The sequence below is a fragment of the Hetaerina americana genome, unplaced genomic scaffold, assembly GCF_022747635.1.
Source record: "Hetaerina americana unplaced genomic scaffold, ioHetAmer1.1.p SCAF_6, whole genome shotgun sequence".
Lineage (NCBI taxonomy): Eukaryota > Metazoa > Arthropoda > Insecta > Odonata > Calopterygidae > Hetaerina > Hetaerina americana.
This window is the reverse complement of record NW_027287205.1, coordinates 71,403,916-71,423,863: the sequence shown is the minus strand read 5'-3', so window position 1 is coordinate 71,423,863 and position 19,948 is coordinate 71,403,916.

The window sequence follows — 19,948 nt, the reverse complement described above, 5'->3', positions numbered from 1 at the left end:
CTCCTGGCTTGAGGCACACCCTGGTTATATGTGATTGAATTAAAGTAGGACATGACGCTTTAGAAACTGCTTTCTTAGTGCTCACTAGATGGGCCAAGTAACACAATTTGAATTTAAATTCCTGGTATTAATTAATTTTGGGGTGAATCACTCCAATATATTTTCCCCACCTGTCCTTCACTGGGGGGGGGTCCAATATCCCTTCTTCTTCCTTACTCATTTCTGCGCTCCTGTTTTTCACGATTAGCGCAACGGGAGTTTCAGAATGTTTATAGGTTTGATGAATTTGCAAGAATTGTTATGAGTCCAGGATAAGATGTCAGGTATAATAAATATTCCAAAAATACTCGCGACACATTTTAATTATCCTGAAAGAGAGGGTGCGCCAAAATGCAGTGGGATGGCCCTGGTTGCGTGAATTACAGGGGAGAATGATGAAACCTTAGTTTTTTAAATTACTGAAGATTGAATGTCATGTACCATTTTCTATAACCTGCGTTCCCTCACGAAATTATGAAATTACTTCAATGGGAAAAAACAAACGAGGGGTGCAATTTAAGCAAAGACGACCGAAGAATAATTCCATTTGTCTGAGGAATAGAAGTTCGTGGAGGAAATTTGAAGGCCTGGGAAGTAAGGAATGGAAGAGATGTCTAGATAGGTACTTTTTCGATGTCTTTTCTTTTGCCCAATTTTGCTAACTCGAAGCTTTCGAGGGGCGGCATTGCACCGGTAGTTATAACCATCGTAACCCCCTCCACAACAGTTTCTTCTCATCCACCATAACAATCTTCTACCTAAGCGTTGTTCATTTCATAGAGGTCTTCCAAATCTTTAATTTTTGAAATTCAATATTACCCTCCTTGATGAAGTACACGAATATTATTGGGTATTTAAATGCTGAGGTTGATGAAGAACGCATTATGAGATGCAAAATGTCATAGGATGAAGGCAAAATGAAATTTAACAATAATTCAGTTTAAACTTAGAATGGAGTAGTCTTACCATTTATGTACGAGGGCAGTATTTTGGATGAAAATGATAACATCAGTTAGAATATGAGGAAAGGATTTGCGTTACGAAAATAAACTTGCACAAAAAGGAGAACACAGGTGATCAAGACTGGCTCTTCGAGAAAATACTGGAGAAGATTGTAAAATAAAGAGTGGCATCATGTTTCATAAACTTGGCGTCAGAGGAAGGAAAGTGAGCGCAGACCGAATGCTTTTGAAATAGGAAATGAAGTTGAAATGGAATGGTAAACTGAATTTGGGTGACCACGACCGAAGGAGGATTTGATTTGATATGTTCGAGGGATAGAAGTCCGTGGAGGAAATTTAACGGCCTAGGAGATAATGAATGAAAGGGATATATATATATATATATATATATATGTGTGTGTGTGTGTGTGTATATATGTATATTTGTGTATATCTATGTATATATATATATATATATATATATATATATATATATATATAGATAGATAAGTTTGGTATATTGGAGTCTGCGAGCGATGGAAATACTAGATAAACGTGGAAGAGAGAGAAAAATAACGTATTTTGGATGACAAGAAGTGCGTGAAAAAATATAAGAAGCTCACATTGCGGGGTTAGTGAGTTTTGTGCAAAGGATTTTGGAATTGTTCATAGGCGATCCAAAATTCTTGAGGGACATGCACTGATCTTCAGCGTCCCTCCGAAATCTATCTTTCTATGTAAGTTAAGGTATAAAAAGAATTAAAATTTCGCAAAGTTTTAAGGATTTATTTGGAATTTCTGCTCCAAATATATAGCGATTGTAAAAGTTTGGGTGGCATTAAAAACCAATGTTTGGAGGAAGCTGACAGCAACTATGAACTGTATTTTAATCTAAAGTATTTATAATATTTATAATTTATCAACTTCCCCAAGTAATCGGGAACCACCATCAAGAGTCTTCATAAAGCAGAGGATGTTTCAGTCTCAATGATGTTAGGTGCAAAAAAGTGTAGTTACTATTAGTTAGTACTGTTAGACGTCAGGGTACCTTCACACTTATTTCAAATCGATTACTGGCGAAACATCGTAAAACATGGGCATTATGGTATTTATATTTCAACTATGTAACCTAGCAGCATGTTGTAGGAGATGAAAATACTGAAGATGATATTATGGGGTAAAAGAGTGTAACCTTTAACTAAGTACTTCTTTTAGAATACTCAAAGGGTCAAATACTCTTTCCCTCGTTCTAACGCACCACTTCAGTACCCAGTCATTATGTAACGGTGAGCGAACACTTTCAGTATCATCCGATGATTGGTATTTTAAGTGGATTTTGTCCACAAGATAAATAAATAGTTGACATAACAAATGCCGTTTGCATTATACTGGTTACAAGCTTCAGGAAATTTTTGATTCTATTTTAAAATTCACCTTTTCAATATTTCCGCTAAGTATCGGTTCAGATGTACAGTTCAATTTATTCATTTCATTCGATGGATAAAGAGGCCTTCAATTTTGTGACTGTCGTCGTGATTTATATTTTCAGCATGAATTTAAATTTTTAGAGGCAGTGTGTTACTTTTATGAGGAACCGCTCTTATATCCTACCTCGCCGCTAAGGTATAGGCCACCTTAAAAACTGTCAATTGAGCTGTTTCACCTAATCTGAGTAAACGCCCTGTCTTTTGCACTGCTACTATCTTTTTTTATCAATTTAAGGTTTTATACGAGTACGTGCTATGGCTTGACGATATTTATTGCCCTTAATTCAATATATTTATGGTTGATTGAACTTCTCAAATCTTCAATTTTCTTCGATGTCGTAACGCGTGGATAAATGAGCGCATTTTATTTGCTCAGATATTTGACCCAAATAGCTCATTTCAGTTCCTTATCAGAATTCTACGCAAGCACACATCGTGGTGATATGGACTACTGCTTTAGTGTTGCGTGGGTGGACGATTGTGGCTTCTTGAAGCAGGGAGCTAACTGGTAGAGCGCACTATGGTAGACTACCGAATTTTCCGTATAAAGAACGTACAGTGAAAAAGGTCCGTAACTGGTTGCATTAAAAAAACACCCAAAATTGAGTGTGGCAGACGTAAATTTATGAAAATGGTTAATTTCATCTTTAATAATCTAAATGGAACATATTAGTTTATTTTATCTGATATTTTAATCTAAAAATTAGCTAGTTTGTTTCATTTAATCATTGAAATGTGAACTAATATGCTCATCTGAAAGAGCGCGATCTGAATGTAGAAGGAATTTATTTGTGCCAATGGTAAGTTAGACGGGTATAGGGTTTTTCAATTCACGCAAAGAAGCTGAATGAGGAGAATAAATGAGATAAATGCATTTAAGAAGGACGGAATTCAGGCATGATGGATGGAATTTTCTTGATTACAGCATAACCTTGTCGTCGTATTTTGGTGAAGGTAAATAAGGAAATAAATTGGTCTAATCAACCCTGTACCTCTTAAAATGTCTTAAACGCCTCTGAGGTCAATGCAACAATTTCAGAGTGTAAAAATCATTCGCCCTGACTGGGATTCGAACCCAGATCCCTCAATATCCGGTCGAGTGCTTTAGCCACTTAAGCTACCGAGGCGTCCTCTTAAACTCTGAAAGCCTAAGAGCCTGCTTTTCATTTCGTCCAATTTGGAACACATTTACTTAGATACGAAAAATTGAAATTTTTTCAATGAGAAACTTTTGTATCCTTGCCTCATCTTAGGAATGGTGGGAGATCTCAACTAAAGATGGCTGCGTACAAACCGATTCTTCGGCGACTTACACTAAAACGTAGTCTTAATTTTTTTCTCGAAAGGTTCAGCAGTGACAACGTGCTGGCTTCCATTTCCCTAAAATTTTCTATTTCTATGTAAAAACGTCATGGACAGTTTTTTAATTGCATCTTTGGATGCAAAAGAAAATTTAAAATATAAAAAATCATTTATTCCAGATATTTACATCACAAGGAGGCTTCCGCATAAAAAATGTTGCTAATATGCTTTATAAATTTTCATCACGTAGTGTCTTATGTGCTAATGGAGAAAACCATATTGTTATTGTATTTATTTTGAATCCATAAAGGATAACTTTTCTCAATGCTCCGCTCCCGCCTCTCATTTTTACTTTCCGGATTACGTATCTCACTCAAGGAAGCAGCACTGAGGCATATCCTACTGTAATGAAGTTTAAAAGCATTAAAATCAAATGAAAGCTTCTGTCATGATTAATAAATTATGGAAGAGATAATTATCAGTGAAATTGTAATGTCTTGCCCTGCTTATGTTTATTACGAGGGATTTCGACTGTGAGTATTGATTTTCAGTCTTTTTCGATGGGGACCCAGGGTATTACATATAAAAATATCCATAATAATATCTCAATAAAACCATAAACACTGTAATCAACCCAAAGTCCGGTTTGGTAGGTGATGGTAGAGTTCACCCAATAAAGGAACTGGATCCCCTACCCTAAAGTGTGAAGTTCACACATTAGGGTAGGGGGTCCAGTTCCTTTCCTTGGGCCGGCTATGGTATCCAAAGAAATACACAGCTTGGATGAAGCTGAGGATACCCAGTGAGGCATGCCCGGGCCCTCCGGTCAGTATGTTCTACCCCTGGACTACCACGACCCATTGAAATCAGTAATTTTCATTTTATTAATATTCAAAGTCGGCGGGTTGAGTTCTAAGTGATGCCTCAAACCCCAACCTTTTAATGGTGTTTCCTTCATGCTTCCATTGTACGGGCATGAAATCGCTGAGGTTAAATTGAAGGCAAGTGTAGCCTAGTAAATATAATAATATCTTCTGAGTTTTGGGCCAACCACGAAGGCTACGAAAATTCGGACTCCCCATTTCCCAAAATGAAGAAAACTTGTCCTCTTTGGAAAACTGTTTCATTCATTCATCGATTTGGAATGATGCATGGGCGCAAGCAGCCAATTTCATCAACCTGGCAATTGGATTTAACGGCAAGACGTTAACCTTATTTCAGTGAGAGAAAGTGCTTATAATAAAAAATATTTAATTTATTATTCTCAGTTCTCAGAATTATAAGCTTTTATAGGTTTTAAGCTAAGTTGATGATAAAGTTTTTTTTCCTAGATGCAAAGATAAAGCAGTACACACATTTTTAACACCATCACGCAACAGGCCGTGTTCAAATTCAAACTATATTCATTAATAGCTGAGAACGCACATGACGCAAGTCACACTTCCACCCGCAGATTCAATGGCAGGAAAAATCTTTTACGAATGGATGTATGCCTAATATTTATGATTGACGACCGGGATCCTCTTAAATCAAATCTTTTATCGTCCTGCGTAACCATTTTACTCGGCAAGAAAGCGTTTCGAGCGCCTTCCTCCTTATGTTTACTCCTCGTGCGTCCCCATTCTCCGAGGAAACCATTCGCACTCGCGCCTGCGTTCCTTAGCCTTTCTCTCGTCTTACGGCGGAGGTGGAGGGGAGGGCTGCGACGGCGGGAGTCGAGGTAGGGGCAGAGAGGTGCGCCCGGTTGAGCGTAGGCTTAGTTGCTTGCCAGGAGAGAGAGAGACTGTGTATTCGTGCTCCCCGTGCCTTGTGTATAAGTGCGGACGCTTGCACGGGTATTGCGTGTGTCTTGTGTTAGTGCTTTCCCTCCCGCCCCGGGCCTCCTCGTTAAAAGCGCGGCCGCGGGAGAGGCGAGGGGAAGGAAGGGAGCCTTGGGATCGAGTCGCGCGGCTACCGGTGACGTGAAAAACCATCTGGATCCCACCCCTAACAGGCAGAAGAGGAGGCCAAAGTCTTCCGAAGGGACCGTGTGTGTGATACACATCTTCAAACCTCAAGTCTTCCCGAGGCGTTCGAAATATAATCAGCAGGGAGGCGGTCGGAGTCGTTTGCCAGCAGATGCACGACAGGTGAATCCCACCCGCGTGTCCTTCACACAGTAGACCGACGCGGACGTTTGGGAGACGAGTTCATTTTCTGTGAGTAAAATTGGTCGCGTTTTCAAGTCTCACTAAAGATAAACATGTTCCCCGCTCTGCCGTCATCCGGGATGGTCCTCCATTTATTTTTAACGTATTATGAGATTTTTCCTTTAAAAAAATATGCCCCTCTTGTCGAAGGTTCTAAGACGAAAAAGGACCCATGCGCTAACCTGTCCGTTTGGTAAATCCGTCCGATGACCTATTCAAAAGTAGCCGTCTAGGGCCCCGCGTTAGGAATGGACGATGTGAAAACTGTCAGTTCATCCCCTGACATAACTGAGGATGGGCTTAAAAATAGGACTGATGGGCTAAAATGCTATTATGGGCTAAAATGCTATTATTTGATTGACTTCGAAATTTTCATCATTGCTCACATATGGTGTTGTTGGAGCCATATAAAGGGGTGAACTTGAATGTCGCACTATTTATCGTCAGCGTCTCTGTCTCAATGCAGTTCGGAGGAGATAGCAGCCTCTTGCTGATGTATGCTAATTGCGGAGAAATACCGTTAGGGGTTACCCAGTTCATTATTAATACCCAAAGAGAGGAAAATTAGCAGCCCACTATCTCTGAACTAATTTCATTGTTTATATTTATGATGAAATTCCAACCGAAATTCATTTATAATCCTTGCACGATTTTAGTGTTGTCATAATAATACTAAATTTTTAACGATTATTTTGGGATCTTGTAGCAGCAACTCTTTCTTTGTTGATTCTTATTGGTCATATTACCGCCCTTGACCGCGCTTGACTATTATTATTGGCATTAATGTGGATTATTAGATTCCCTTGTACTTGAAACATATTTCATCGCTTCTTCACTTAAAAAATGCATAAAACATTTTGATTGCGAAACCTTGAAAAACAATTCTAAATTTGAAAGGAATTAGCTTCAGACTATGAGATAACACATACTATTGTTATGAACTAATGGGCATTTTTAATCGCCAGCACATTTCCATGAATACTTCTCCTTTCCAAACTATTATTAATATACCATCGCTCAAGTGAAATATGGATTAAAATGGTGTTTAAATTAATCTTATATTAAAGAATTATTGTAATTTCTACGAGGCGGAAATATTCTATATTCAATCATTGAAGCTATTTTGTAAAACTGTGTTACCTTTGACTTCCCAAAAATCAAATAAATATCTGCATATTTGTAAACTCATTTTAACGGTAACTTCGGTAATTTAAAATCAGATTGCTTTGAAATCAACAGACCAAGGGTTTTGTTTTCAATATATAAGTTTTAAACAAGAGCATATGCTAAATTTAATAGTACTAGTGTAACTGTAGAGTTTTTCGATTCCCTTTTGTGACTGCCCTTGCGCCGTTCTGCCAGATTAAGTATGACTAGCTTAATGATATACCTAAAATCGATGTCTACCTCTCCGCTGAATGTTATTTGCCTTAGCAGAGTATTTTAAGAATTTTTCTTAGTTTAGTTTAGATTTAATAAGTTATATTTTTCTAACATAGTGCGCCTTTTCCAGTAAATTACACAAATTAAATGACAGAAAACTATCTATGCTAACTACAGATTAATTTATCGTATAATCCAGGGCAAGGTGAATGAATTAATCTGGTATAAAAACAGAAAGAAAAGATTTAGACTAACATAAGTAAGGGATCGAACTCTAAGATCGTTTAACTATCGTCTTTGATGTCGAAGGATCGATCGGTAGGAGCGATCGCCGGCAGGTACTAATGTCGGTTGCTAATGAACTCCTAATGACTACTATATTTCTGTATTTTATAAATTCGTGAGATCCCGAACGGAAAACGGTTATCCCAAATAAACGAGGGTCATCCCTTTCCGGGAAAATGTCCTTAAAATTGTCTTTTGAATTCCGAGTGAATCATTTTTAACGTTTTCGAGAATTTAGCTCCAATAGATAAGAATCAAACTACATTACATAGTCATTCTCAATATCTCGGCGATGCACAAATCAGTCTTATTTTCTCCAAGGGCTTTATTGCTGTGTTTCATGATGGAGCTATCGACCTGGGCTATAATTATTATTTTTCAATCCGGGGAATTATATTATGTAGGCAACTTCTAAATCCTTTATACAACGTAAAATCTCGTTTAGGTCCCGTTAAATAAGTTACTTTGTCCACGAGTTTCTTCGTTTTTAACTGCGCGTCTGCCTTAATTTCCTTTTCATTGTCTCCAACTTTTAGCGATTCTTTTATTTTAAACACATTAATGAAGAAAAAGATAGGCTATCAGAGAGCATTTTTCTACTACTCGGAGGATCCCATATTCATATTTCAGGTAATGCTTACCCGTATTAAATCCATACGGTGTGATTTCTTGATGTATTAACTTCGTTGGCAACCGTAGGGGTCAAAGGGAAAATGAATGGCCCCATAAACTGAATATGTGAATCGCACGTTTGGGATTTATTTCACAGTGACCTCTCTCCCAACCTACGGAAACCAACCTTTGGTTTGATTTCTGTCTGTTCTTTGAAGACTTTATAAATATCTTTCGTCTAGCTACGTTGTAAACATTTTAGACAATAGTAAATTTTATTCCCTGCGCAAGTCATGACTTTATAAACAGATGAACAACCTAGCTGAGCGCATTATGCCATTATTCCGCCCAATAGCTTTGCGTAATTAATAAACTTTTGGGGAATCTCATGTCAACGCAATATTTACCGCGAATCCGGTGTTTGGTGGATAGCTTAAACCATAAACCATAAACACAGTAATCAACCCGGTCGGTTTAGTAGGTGATGGTAGAGATCACCCAGTACTAAGCCCTATACGGCGTGTGAAAATTCACACATCAGGGTAGGGGGGCCAATTCCTTTCCCTGTGCCGGTTATGGTTTCCCAGGAAGACCTGGTACCCGAAAAATCACACAGCTTGGGTGGAGCTGCAGGTGCCCAGAGTGCCTTGCCCGGGAATCGAACCCGGGACCCTCCGGTCAGCAGTCCAACGCTCTACCCACTAGACTACCGCGGGATAGCTTATGCATTCAAATTAAATAATCTTAGTCTGTTTTATCTCGACATTCATCAAACATACTTCTCAATAACCTCACATTCCTATAATCCACAAGAATACCAAAAGGATCTTTAGCGGAAAAATAACAAGTTATATCATGAATTAATGGGGTTTAAGTAATCGTATGCGTAAATTGAATGAATCGTACTACATATCGTGAACGCATTCTGTCCCACATTCATATTTCCCTGGGAATAACCCTAAAATGACAATTTTAACCAACTGCTCTCTTCTTTCGAGAATTCTGTACTGTCATCCAGACTTGTCTCTTCATGCGCCAACGAGAGCGCTAGGTCATGCAATGCGTAGTCGGCACGTGGGAGCGCAAGGAGAAAGTGGATTGCAGACGAAAGGCTAATAAATAAGTAGAATGTGTCTGGGGTGGGGAAAGAACACTTGAAAGGATTTTACGATGCGTGTCTATAGTTTGACTGTTGAACAAAATCTGAGAGAAGTACCTTAATTGACGTCCACATCTCCAACCCCAGCTAATCAATCTCTACATTATCATTTGCGTCATAATTGTTTTGCGTACAGATAGTCAAAAGAGTAGAAATCTGGAAAATTTTCGGCCCTAGGTTTCAGCGAAATGGCCGGGGGTACATCTGCTGGTAACGCACTCACGCTCTATCCCAGAGATAGTGGGTTTGAGTCCTACGTTGAGTATTTTGAAAAATCTGGTGCTTCGTCCCCTGGGCAGCCTCTTAGCTAGCCAAAAAGTGGATTGTCTGGACTCAAGGAGAATATTGAGCTCTCAAGAGGCGTCCAAATAAAAAAAAAACCTATCGTGGTTTACTACGCGACATCGAACTAGAATTAGAGCGTGTTTATAAGACGCTTTGACATCGTTTTGACAGGTCTTACAAAACCGCACCTTTTACCTCTTCTTAACTCTTTTTTAGACCTTCATCTATGTTTCAATCCATGCCAACGTCTCTCCTGCCGAGGAATAAAAATGGATTGTATCACGATGACCTGGTAAAGGCATAATGTCATGCCAGTTGTAAAAGCTGACCAATGGAATGGAATGCCAAGGCTCCCAAGACTTCGGAAATTAATTGACTACATTCCAGTTTTTGATTGTGTATTTAACGTCCAACATATTTCCTCTTCATTTTGGTTTGGTGTTTATTGGGATCTTAAACTTAGTTTTACTTTATTCACGCCTTGAGATACCGGGAGGCCGAAGGAAGACTCGCGGGAGGTGTAAAGCAATCGCTTTAATGGGACCATATATTCACAGGTGTAACCTCGCTCTTTACACGTTTTATGGTAGAACACGCTAATAGACAGCGCTTGCCCATCTTGTTCGTTATTTTTTGAAAGTCGTGAGAGGAGACAGTCCCAGTTGAATTGTAACTGTAAACCAAGACCTCAGAGAGTGTTATCACCGCAGCAAGAGGCTACACAAACTAGTGTTTGCTTTCATTTACGCCTGATAGCTCCACTGTTAGCGTCTTTTTGTGTTACTTAATTCCCAATTGATAAACTAAATACGTAGCAGAATATGGATATATGTATCCTGCTATTTTCACTTCGGAAAAGGGTTCGATAATTTCTTCAGTGTTTATCGAAAATAACTTAATAAATTTCGAATCCCTGAAGTCAATTTTCAATCAATAAAATACATTATGATGGTCAGAAACAAAATAAATAGTTTATGTTATTGGTGAAACACAGCGCAAAAACGTATGCATTTTATCCATTCATCCACAAAGAAATGACAATGATAAAAATAAGTCTCACTTGTCAAATTAAAAGTTCTCTTAATAGAAGATGTGAGAAAAATTAATACCCGCTCAGGAAATCGTATATAAAGAATACAAATACCGGAAGAGTGATCACCATTAATAGCAATTTATCGGTGGATTATCGTTTTCACAAATGCGCGATTATATAAAAAAATATCGTGTACACGTCATGTACTACGTTCAACGAGGTTTAGATAGTTGCTCTTGAGTTCTGTTTATTTACTTTTAAACTATCGTTTGAATGGGCAAACATTGAAAAATAAATGAAAAATAATGAGTATGTCTATTTATATGAATGTTCGATACACATTCAAATTTACTGATTACCAAATAATGAACGCAGAAAGTTACGAAAGCATGAGATACACGTAGGAGAACTATTCGTAGGGTATTAATCTTGGGATCTGGAGCTTGCTATTCATAGATAAAACTTAGTATACTATATATGCATAGGTGGAGAGTAAGAAGAACTCTTCCTTGACAATGGAAAGCGTATTACGAGTATGTTCTGTATAGGATACAACTTAGTTGGCTAGAAAATAATCAAGATCAAGAATGGTGAGCAATATCCAGAATGAATAATGTGATATGGGAAACCAGCACATCAAAAAAAGTTAGACGCTGGTGAACAATGCTATAATTAAAATTATTATGGCATATGGATGTGAATAGTGGGAACTGTAGGAAATATAGTGGAAGATATTAAATGCTAGAGAGATGGATTTTTGGAGGCAGTCGACCCGTATCTCTTGAATAGCAAAGGTTCAAAATAGAAAGTTTTGTAGAATCTTACTTTGAAATAACAGATGACATCGGCACAAAATACTTTGAATGGTAAGACCACGCACGGATAATGGAAGAAGGAATATTGCCAAACCATCAATCCATCTCCTCACCATTGGTCACGCACCGCATTTTTTGTATTCCTGCTTCGACGTTTTTAATGCCTAACCGTATGCTAAAATTAAATAATCCCTTTACATGATTGTCGATTTGACTCAGGAAATGCCTATATGCGGTTATGTACGAGTGGGCATCAGCGCGTGCTAAGTTACCTGCAACGCGAGCGATTTTCATGAATTAAAGATGAGAGTGGCAATTGGAAGACCTTGAGAATATTTAGCAGTATTCTCCAGAAGTAACAATTCAATGCACCTTCCGTAAATTCTTGTCTTTTCAGGAGCTAGATTTAAGGACAATTCCATGAAAAGTATACCTGTATTGCACAAGAAACTTAGACAATGGCTCATAAAATAGCCTGCTCAACTCATATCTCAGGATGGGAATATTTCGTTTATTCCTCACACGGTTTCAGGTTTTCTATCTGAATAAAATGCGTTTTTAGGGTAAAAAAATGAATAAATGAACGCAGCTGCATTACAAGCATAAGGGAAAATGTGGACATATTCATTGTATATTGTGTTTATATTATCACTGGCCATCAATTCTAAGATTGATTGGACACAATCCTTCGACCAATTATCTTATCACGTCTCTACAGATTTCTTCTCTTTGATGTCTACCGTCATTACTTTATAAATTTTATCAACACTCAATTTCATAAATCTCCATTCCCTTAAGTTATTTGTTTCCCCTTAACGGTGGTACTGGGAGAAGCATGAAAGTGTTTATTAAAATGTGTTATGAATTTAAGTATCTGGAACATAAACGTTATCGGGTTGATTCATAAAGGTATATCAATGTAATTAATTTCTTATACCATGTTTATAACTTTGAGGGAAATTCATGGCGGTAGATTAGAGATTTTTGAGAATCGTGCATTTGAAAGTATGGAGAAAAGGATTTGGAAGGGGAGGAGGGCTCAGCAAATTTTTAAAATTGCGTGAGGGAAGAGACGATGATACTATGTGAAATTAGAAAAAGGTAGCATGGGTGGAATGAAGAGTTGTTGCAGGTAGTTGGCTTAAGGTAAGTGTTTCTCCGCTCCGTGATGCAGGTGACAATGTTGGCCGCGTGGTAAAGAGTGAGGAAGTGAATAGACGTAATGAACAGCATGGATGCTGATTGAAGGCACGAAGAACTGAAGAAGTGCATGGGGGATGAGGTCATGCTGATACAAGACTACAGTCCCCGTGATATCTAATAGCTGTCGGAGATAATCAAATATCTTACTTTAGTGGGTAGACGATCTATAATGAATGTGGGAAAACCACAGCAATCAGTCTGGAGAGTGGTCTGATGACCGAAAGTAGTATGTAGAGTTCGCCTAATCCACACTCAACCCATCAGCGTGGGGCGCGAAATCCGCACATTTGGGTTTGGGGGGCGGGGACATTTCTTTCTCTGTGCCTTATGCGAATTCCATAGGCCTGGCACCCGGAAATATCTTACTGCTCGGATGAAGCTAAGAATGACCAAAGTCTTCCGAAATTAAACCTGCGGCATCCCTACTGTGAGCAATTGCTCGACTCACTTGACTAACACTGGCCTGATAAATGGTTAAAACAACAAAAGGTCCCAAGAGGCAGAGAACCATGCTGAGCCAAATCATTGGCGTTTTCACGCATAGAAAGCAGAACACATAAATAAAAGCAACATTTGTGTACGTATGCGCTATTCATACGCACACTCTGCTTGTATCGCTATGACCCGAAGGAGGCCTTATGGCGTTGAAGAAGAAGTTAAGTTTTTAACGGGATTTCTTATCCAGAACCACGGCCTGAAAATCTATCGCCTGCCTCAGCCAACTTATTTGCTCCGTCAGTGTTACTGCGCCCATCGAATTAGTGTCGAATCAAAGCTGAAAATGAATTTGTCATGCCGAGTGAACGCTCTTCCCGCAGAGTGTCGTCGCAAAGGCACTAATGACCAGTCTTAACCACGTGGAAACTAGAAACACCGTTGGAACTTACCATGACTTTCATTTTCGAGACAGTATTAATTCTCGCTGGTCATATTGCATTCATTGTTTCCCAGTTGGTTACGGTCGATCCAACGGAAGTGCTCTTTTCGAGAGGCGGCGGGTTCCAATTCCTACGTTAATCCTTCATCTGCATGACTAAACCTTTCCTGCTTCCTGCAGTTACGCAACACACCGATTAATTCCGCACTTGAGCGTACCAAGATATGAGATCATGCGATATGAGAGAGAAGATCATGCTAATAAAATTAGAGAGATTAATTGCAGATAGATTTAAGATGCCATTTTTTCCACGTGCAACAGGGGATCATAATAACATTGTTCGACCGCGGTGGGGTCATGTTCGGGTAAAATTATTCTGGTGTGTGCACCCCCTGCCACGCACCCTGGCGGTGGCTGGCAGGGTATATATGAATAAAAATAAATAAATAAGTAAATAAAATTACAAAGCTGGTCTTATCATGCGTCGTTGAATCTAAGGTGCTGGATGGCAAATGCAATCGAATTCATTCTGTGAAAATAGAGTTACTTCCACTCTCAAACTCGGAAAGAGATTACACCGGGTTGAAAGAAGAGAGAAACACAAATTATTAACTGAGCTTTTATGCTCATAATATTTGTGACATAATTTCTGAGGAATATTTCTTTAACTTCTCAATCAAGATTGTTCTGAAATATATGTCTCCGCCGCTTGAGGAGCTGAATTTGTAAAACGTTTCTATGTATGAGAAGCCAAGTAGCGTAACAAAATTATTGGAGGAGCTAAGCTGGAAATCGCTCACGGAGCGAAGGTTAAATTACAGATTAAATCTCTTGCATGAATTGTATGGACGTCTCTTTAGCAATGATATTGAAAATTTATTATCATCCCCATCGTACTAGGGTAGGAGAGATCATCATTCCCGGGCCAGAGGGGAAAATATTTGGGTCAAAATTACTCTGTTGTGTATTCACCCCGTGCCACACATCCTAACGTTGGCTTGTAGGGTACTTAAACACTAATGCTAACTATTATTAATGTGGGTTTATGAATTCATTCATACCTTTGGAAACATCTATTATCTGTTTTGGTTTCCATTACTCGTGGATGAATCATACTTATGTTATTTTATGCTTTAAAATCCCTAAATTCAAAATAATAATTCAAAATAATGTGAACCGAGTATATTTTCATTTGTAAAGTAAAATATTTGACACGTATGTGCATCGATTCTGGCATAAATTGAGATTGAGTCAGTTCACTCGTTATATGCAGCTAAATATTACAAAGGTCGACTATGCTATCAATTTTCGGAGGGTAAATTTTGGAAAACTATGGATATACTATATGTAACAAAAAACGAAAAAGCTTAATTTAACTTTTAGAAATGATTGATAATTCCTTTAAGGTCACGGCTTATTCGACTCCAAGGATTGGTGACTGGTGTCCCGAAAGCGGTCATTTATTCCAAGGAAAACGGGCGGTTAAAATAGAATATAAGTCTCACGAGATGCATCTAGCATCAAATTATGTGTAAGGATTGAATTAAATTAATAAAAATGATCAAAACTGCATTAATTGATATGAAATAGATACCAAAAGTTGTTTAAATTTAATTTTAAACAACACACGGGTAATGCTGCAGTTGCAATACAATATTTATCTAAGTATGTAATTATATCTACATCTACACGATAACCCGCCGACCGCCGCAAGGGCGTGTGGCGGGGGGTGTCAGGTCACCACCCGCAATTAAGCAAAACCTACAAATTCATGCCGATCTACACACAAAAAATCGTATATATTCATGCAAAACCTTTACAACGCCCACACATGCAGATGTATACGTATACTATCAACTAACACACACATGCACCTACGAATATACCTTATGCCTACGCAACGTTTAACCTTGTCCTGACTTGTAAATTAAGTGTCTTTAATACTTCTAAAGTGACTTCGGTTTCTTATCATTATGATTCCTGATTTTCCGGGAAAAGAATGAGCATTTGTATCTATCTATACCGGAATCTAACTCCCTTATCTCATCTTTATGGTCTGATCTGCCTTAATAGTTTGTGGCCATAATAATTCCATTAAATTTTATTGTTAAACTCGTTTGTTCTGATCATTTCTAAAAGTCTCAGTTTGGCTTGTTCTCAACGCATCTCAAGTGCATCCCAGCCTAAATCCCCTAAAGCAAAATAACAACTCTCTTTTAATTTCTCATTACATTTCCCCACCACCCTTTTAATGAAACAGTGTTTCTTTAAAGCGGATCCGCATATTGTCCTGATATGTGTTCCCCATGGAAGGCGTAGTGTTAGAACTATCCACAAATATTTAACTTGATTGGCCGTAATTAGCACTAAATATTGAAATATTGGCACTTCGGTCACTCATCATTATTATCATCGGTAATCTATCAGTCATGGTTGGTGTTTGCGTGGATACAAGCTGCCAAACGGTGCCGCGACAAATCCCTTGTTTATATTAATAAAACACAACCTGACATCCAACATTACAACAATACCCTCTTCAACTTCGTATACTTCTTTCCTCCCTTCATTCCGTCCAACATCCTTATCCTATGCCTGCCTCATCTTCGCTTGCCGAGCACTCTACCCTCTATCACAGTCTTCAACATCCTACTGCCGATCAATACGCCCTTCATCCATTTTTCCTGCCTCCTTTTAATTTCTCCCAACAATCCCCTCTCCTCTTCCATCATACCTCCCTTACTCGTTTGTTTTCCTTCCTGTACACTTTACCATCTCCATCCTTCTCCACACACAAATCAAAAACTTCCAATCTACGCTCATCATCCGTCTTCAATTACCATGTTCTCGCGCCGAACAGAACTTGGAGAAACTAAATACTCGGGAGGCAATTACTTCACCAATTACGTCATTATTCCACGCTAATAAGTTATGAAACGGGCTCCCTAGGTGAATTTGGAAAGGTTGGTAGTAACTCCTGTGGAAAAAAATTCATTCTACATAGCACCCACATACCCCAAGTTGTAGACATTTACTTATTTATTTCAGTACCTTGCATACACACCAGACTAATTTGTAACCGAGCATGGCCACTAACGTGGTAGGACACGCTATTATGATCCGTTATCGTTCGTGGCTAAATTTACATATTAAATGTATTTTTCCACACTTAATCCCTATAATGTTATTTACATGATCTCTAACATTGTATTATGATGGGCGTAATAATACATTTTCAACATCACTGCTAAATAGACCTCCTTCTAATTAATGCAAGAGCTTCATATCGGTAATATAACCTTCGCTCCGTGAGTGATTCCCAGTCTAGCTGCTCTTAATATATATTTTTTATATATAATATTTTGGATACGCTACTAAGTTTATCATAACAATGTTTTATAAATCTAGCTCCCTTACGCTGCACGCGATCCAATTCGGCAATCAATCCAACTTCGCGAGGATCCCATATACTTGCAGCATATTCTAAATCAGGGCTAACCAACGGCAGATAAAATTTCTCTTTGACCTTTTCACCACACTCCTCTGATAAATCCTAATTTTTTGTTAGCTTGTCCACATATTCCCCGTATGTGTTTCACACTTGAGAGATCGTGAGTGAGGGTAACGCCTAGGTATTTAATTGAGTCTACACATTCCATTTCGGTATTCCTAATGCAGCAAGCGTTCGGGTGGGAATTTCTCTTTTTCCAAAAGTTTATGACTACTCACCTTTTGAAGTTTAATTGTAATTGCCAGGTGTCTCACCAGCGTTGTATAGCCTTAAGGTCATCTTACAAATCTACTGGGTCCCCAGGAACACTGATATCACGGTAAACTACTGCATCATTGCTAATGGACGTTTCTCACTAGTGACTACGGAGTCAATGTCGTTAACGTAAAGTAGGAATAAAAGAGGTCCGATGACAATTTCCTGGGGAACAGCTGAAGTAACTTCTACTGCATTTTAGCTCACTCGATCTATCACTATTGTTTGAACCCGACCATTCAAAAAGTCTTTGATCCAGCCCTGGATATTTATAACAATGCCAGCTTTGCGAGTAGTTTGTTATGAGGTACTTTGCCGAAGGCTTTCTTAAAATCTAGAAAAATCGCGTCCACTGGAACATTGCTCTCTCCCGAAGTAAGAATATCATGAACAAAAAGCGTAAGTTGCATCTTGCAAGATCTTTCTTTTCGGAAACCGTGCTGATTTTTTATTAATTAAAACTGATTATCGAGGTTTCTCACGATCGAACAAGCAACTATATATCCCTTAACCTTTCACAAAATGGATGTGAGGGATATTGGTCGGTAATTACTCGGTTCCTCCTTGTCTCCGTTTTTAAATATTGGTGTTACGTTAGCCGTTTCCCAATCTCTTGGGACCTCGTGACCTACCAGCGACTTCTGAAATATTATTTCAACATACGGCGCGGTTTCCGAAGCTAGAACCTTAAATACACGAGCGTGTATTTCATCGGGCTCGGAGGATTTATTAGGCTTGATATTATTCAGCAGAAGTTCTATTCCATTATATGAGATTTCAATTGCGGGCATCGATTGACCGGCACGATTTGGTAAACTATCGGAGGTGTTCTGTAAGATATTGGTAAAGACGCTTTGAGAGAGGGAATTTAATAAGTTAGTCGTTCCCAAACTGATGGTTACTCTTTTGCCTCTGGGTGAATGAACTGTTGACTTATTTCCCTGAACTTTCCTAACGTTTGACCAAAATGCTTTTGGATTCTCTTTCAAATTACCCGCTAACATTTTACTTTTGAATACCCTTGACGCTTTCCGAAATTCATTCTTGGCATTCGCCCTAGATATCTTATAATCATAAGTAATCTCACTTTTTTGTCGCTAGATATATCATCCCTAATATTTTTCATCTTGGCGTGACGTGGCCTTTGACGTTGTAATGCCTTTCCAACGCCCGCGTTGTACCATCTATCTTTCGTGTTCCCTATTATAAATTTACTGGAGATGAACTTGTTGACTGCTGAGCGCGTGATCTCAAGGAAGTGATTCCATGTATCCTCAGTATTTCGGTGATTACTATCTTTCTCAAAACTAACAAATTGATTCTGTAGCACGCACTTTAGGCCAGTGTAGTCCCCTTCTTTATACGCGTAAATTTTCCTAATATGCTTCTTATTTTGGACCCCATGCAGCGAAAATTTAGCATTTACTACCCTGTGGTCACTAATTCCTTTTATAGTTTCTGTGGTTAAAAATTTTTCAGGAGTATTCGTTGCTGATAAATAGAGAATATTATCACCCCTAGCTGGTGAAGTGACAAGTTGTTTCAATGAGCTCAACGTAAAAGAATTCAATGGCGATTCGCAGAATCTTTGTCATTACCGCCCGATTTAAAACACCATGTGCTCAAGGCAATAGAAGGGACATTGAAATCTTCACCGATTATCTATTTGAATATGCATATACCCTGCAAGCCACTGCTAGGGTGTGTGGCAGGGGGCTATTACACAACAGAATAATTTTACCTGAACATGACCCTACCGCGGTCGAGCAATATTATTATAATCCCCTATCGTTCGTGGAAAATGTTGCGATCATTGCGTTGGGATAAAAAACCTTTGATTTGCTGATCTAATTCTAGTATTGAATTGTCTCTATCGACTGGCGGTCTGTAAAATGCGCATACATCAGTTCTTTTGGATTTAGTTATAGATTGAGTTAAATTCAAGATTTCTTTTAATTTAAGATTAGATTAAAGTTTAGATATACAGGATCCTGTAGGGTTTTACCAATTTATTTCTGCTGTTGGGTACAGGTTCAAGGCCATGTGTTCTATGCATTAGTTTGATTCAATTCAATCTACTATGGACGGCAAACTATAATATCATCTGGAAAATTAGAATTTCCTGCCTACAAGATTTCGTTTCGTTCTGCTGCTGTGATTGGCATGTGATTTGACATATTTCATTTCAATTATGTTTAACTAAAGGGAGCCGCTAGATCATATGCTTGACCCATTCACACTAAGAAGGGATGGGTCTTGTGAATCGATCTTTCGCGGCCGACCCTTCCCAATCCGGTGATTCTGGGAGAGGGTTAATTACACCCTTTTGCCACCCCTTGAATCCGCGTGCTCACGCGCTGCTGACTACGACACCTGGATGACTTCCACGCTTTCACGTCACCAGTCGCGTGGCGCCGCTTCTCAGCCGTCGACATTTAAAGTGGACACTTCCATTGCCGTTCCACTTCATTCCCCTCCCTGATTGTCTTCTTATTTTTATCCCCCCTTCCCCGCCAATTTAGTCGCTAGACGCCTCTCCACGCGCCGGGACGCCATGAGCTCGCCCGCCAAAGGA